The 4,217-nt window shown below is 43.9% G+C and overlaps 1 non-coding gene across 1 annotated transcript; it reads right to left on the bottom strand.

Moving 5' to 3' along the window:
* Positions 1-3,452: 3,452 nt before the first annotated feature.
* Positions 3,453-3,526, bottom strand: Trnat-ugu. Its single transcript has one exon. It is a non-coding gene; the product is annotated as a tRNA-Thr (tRNA).
* Positions 3,527-4,217: the final 691 nt, after the last annotated feature.

Genomic DNA, 4,217 nt, shown 5'->3' with positions numbered 1-4,217 from the left:
AAGACAAAAGGACTTGCTACGATGACTGCGCCTGATACAGCGCCGGGGCGTTACGGCGCACAGTGGAACGGGCCGGGGGCAAGTCGCGGTAGGCAGGCCACAACAGACAGCACCTCGCTGCGATGTCTGCTCGTAAAGCGTATGCCGGGCGTCGCGGCTGCAGGGCCCGCGCCTTGTTTCGCACGTCGATAGCAGACGGGGATAAGGGCCGTACCCGGCTCTCCTTACGAGCATCCGAACGACGTGTATTGGACTCTAACAGCCGCCGAACAGACCAGCAGAACGGGGGAAGAAACTGGCTAGAGCTCGGAAAACCACCAGCAACTGAATGAGAGCATGTTTCCACCGAAAGTGTGGAACTACCGCACTACATCACCGATTCAGTTCCGTCACTGAAAGGATGTGTAAATGCAGAATGCCAGAATCAGAGTTTCATAAAAGACAACTTACTTCAGTGTGGAAAAAGAGGATGAAAGAAAGAGACAAAAATAGAAGCCCACAGTTAGTAATTAGATAATATTTTAATTTTAAAACTCCGATTAGTTTCTTGTACTTCCCCTCTAACGACATACTCTGGACAATATCAATTGTAACCTAGCACCATAGGAGCAAGGGAAATCCATTTTTCGAATGAGTAACAATGATACAAATATCTAAGAGGGTATCGACTCCACTCAGCTACGCACACACGACAGATGGCCATATACGCAAAAGACAGTCGTATGCGTTTCTGGAAGGCATCATCCTCGAAATTAAACATATTCAATGTCTGCGTTTAGTCAGCCGGAGTGGCCGAGCGGTTCTAGGCGCTTCAGTCTGGAGCCGCGTGACGGCTAGGGTCGTAGGTTCGAATCCTGCCTCGGGCATGGATGAGTGTGATGTCCTTAGGTTAGTTAGGTTTAAGTAGTTCTAAGTGCTAGGGGACTGATGACCACAGAAGTTAAGTCCCATAGTGCTCAGAGCCATTTGAACCAGTTTTCTGTCTGCGTTGAGATGAAGGGCATCAGAAGGTTTTTGTCTGTTATAACGCAAATGCCGGACCTTGTAATTGCGTCTCGTGTATTCACAATTTGGAAACCACCTACCCCACTAACAGATCGTTTGGTAATTGACTGTGAAGAAATCTATAATTGGCCGGATCTCAAATAAACCGCTCTCCTCCTTGGGAACATAAGGAAAGTAGCAGTGCCAACTGAGATAAATTTTTACACATGCTGAGTGAGTCACCGCCTTCAATATGCATTAGACTTACATATTTTTGTGTGTCTCATATTGTCCCAGTAACAAAGTTCGTGCAATACTAATGTTCTTACCAAGTTTTGCAGATTTCAGTAGCTTGTGAGATAAATACCAGGACTGCAATTGCTTTCCCAAGTATTCCCAATCATCATTCCATTGCCAACAATTCCAACTCCTTGGGATATGTATGAAAACGGTGCAGCACTGTCCTAGCGTATGGAATGAAATGTAGAAATTAAAAGAGCTGCAGACCCTCACCATCCACCGTCTAAGAATTGCGATGTATCAAGTGGTAATTAAAGAAATACTAGCCAAGTCTAATTCCATCGGAACAGCTGTGCTGAGTGAGTGTGATGTAATTCCAGAAGGGAATGTAGCAATGAGTCGCAAACCCGATGTGTATTTTATTGCTGATCCATATTTCAGGGACTGAGTAGCTACCCTCAGTGCTTTTAAACTGTTGTATACACTCGTCAAGCTGTGACAACACATGTTACTTTGCGAGTGTGCTAAATTTAACGAGTCTACATTACTCAGTTGAAACGCACTGAGTATAGCTATTCAGTATCTGAAATCTAGATCTGAAATAAAGAACTATGGATTTGCTAATAATTGCTGCATTCCTTTTCCTACTTTGAAATTCTGGCTATGTGCAACGGCAGTCAATGGCACATAATTTAGCGGCTCGATACTCACAGAGGACACAGCATCTGAAATCGGTGGTACCAAAGAATTGACAGGAATGCTGAACTCTGTTTTCAAATGTTCCTTTTCGAAGGAAAGACCTGGATCACTGCCTCAGTTTACTCGTAGCACGACTGTAAAGTTTAGTGATATAGAGTTCAGCGTCATTGGCGTAATGAAACCGATTGAGTTGGTAACACTGAAGGAAACTCCAGACGCGATGATGTTTCTGTCTGATTCTATACAAAAAACAACGGGAACATTAGTTTCCATTTTGACCTTAATCTACCGTAAGTTCGCGGAACTAAAAAAAAAAAGTTGCCTACTGCTTATAAGGAAGCACAAATCGCTCCCATCATCTAGAAGGGTAGTAGATGTGACCCACGAAACTACCATCCAAAGTCTTGGACGCCCATTTATTATAGAATGGAAAACTGTTGGCAATGGAAATGAAATGTGTTACGTCAGAAAGGTCCAGTGTATTATTTATTAAACATTGGGGAGATATTCATGACATAACAGATACTAAAAGATTCGGAACTGTTGTGCATCATCTGCATGACGTCTCGTCACTCAGGCTCGAATACGCTGTTGTATTCACTGTGGAAGGGAACCAAGCCACTTCTTAATGTCGTGCTGAGGAATCTCGTGGCATGTGTGAGTTCTGGGACGATGGTATGAAAGTGTACTTCTTACTATGCAATAGAGACATGTTAGATGGGTAAACATACCAGGTAGTTACAATTAAAGTGTAGCTTCCCAAGAAGGTCCCGTGTGGGCTGCAATTATCTTATAGCAGAGAAACTCGGTAAATATGATAATGCATCAATGCAGTACTCATTTGCCCTGGAAAAATATTGGTATCAGTTTTGTCCACCAGATGCGAATCTGTCGCTGTATACTGTTTGCATGATGGTACGGCGTCCACATGTCATTTGTCAACCCATAACGCGAGTAGAAGACCAAGAACGATGTGCTCGGATAGAAAAGGGTGTAAGACAGGCATGTAGTCTTTCGCCCCTATTGTTCAGTCTGTACACGAAGAAGCAATGACGATAATCACAGAAATATTCAGGAGTGGAATTAAAGTTAAAGGTGAATAGATATGATACGAGTCGCTGATGACATTGCTATCCTGAGTGAAAGTGAAGAAGAACTATATGATCTGCTGAATGGAATGAACAATCTAATGAGTGCAGAGTATGAACGGAGAGTAAATCGAGGGAAGACGAAGGTAATGAGAAATAGCAGAAACGAGAACAGCGAGAAACTTTACATCAGGATTGATGGTCAAGAAGTAGATAAAGTTAAGGAATTCTACTACCTAGACAGCAAAAATAACCAATGACGAACGAAGCGAGGACATCAAAAGCATTCTATTACTATATATTTACTAAGATGGTATCTGTTCTTTCGGAACAGATACCATCGGTGACCAGGTGGCTTGTTAGATTGAAATTACAATGAAATGAACACCCTTAGCTGCTTACAGGCGTTGACATACGTCAACGGGGACAGATGAAAACGTGTGTCCCCACCGGGACTCGAACCCGGGATCTCCTGCTTACATGGCAGACGCTCTATCCATCTGAGCCACCGAGGCCATTATTCGGACATGTCCGAAAGAACAGATACCATCTTAGTAAATATATAGTTAAGGCTCACCGGCCACTTGACCATCTTCTTCTTCTGTGCGAATGCACAAACAGTGCCCGAAGTCTTACGGGAATCGGAAACGCGCCGCGAGTAATGAGTATAATGGGCGGTGCAATACGATGAGAATGTGGGATTCGCGGGAGGTGTGCCAGAGATAAACCCCTGCAGTCGCGCTATCCTCTGTGTCCTCGGTGGAACAGATGGATAGAGCGTCTGCCATGTAAGCAGGAGATCCCGGGTTTGGGTCCCGGTCGGTGCACACATTTTTATCTGTCCCCGTTTATGTATGTCAACGCCTGTAAGCAGCTAAGGGTGTTCATTTCATTGTAATTTCATTCTATTACTGCCAGGGAAAAGCATTCTTGGCCGTGAGAAGTCTACTAGTATCGAATATAGGCCTTAATTTGAGGGACAAATTTCTGAGAACGTACGCTGAAGCACAGCATTGTAAGGTAGGGAAACCATACTGTGAGAAAACCGAAACAGAAGATAATCAAAACATTTGACATGTGGTACTACAGTGATAAGGTAAGGGAGGTTCTGCGCAGAATTAGAGAGGAAAGGAAACGTGGAAAGCACTGACAAGGGACAGGATGATAGGACATCTGTTAAGACATGAGGGAATGACTTCCATGATA

This window comes from Schistocerca americana, chromosome 5 (assembly GCF_021461395.2).
Source record: "Schistocerca americana isolate TAMUIC-IGC-003095 chromosome 5, iqSchAmer2.1, whole genome shotgun sequence".
NCBI classification, from domain to species: Eukaryota; Metazoa; Arthropoda; class Insecta; order Orthoptera; family Acrididae; genus Schistocerca; species Schistocerca americana.
This window is presented reverse-complemented; position numbering and strand designations above follow the sequence as displayed.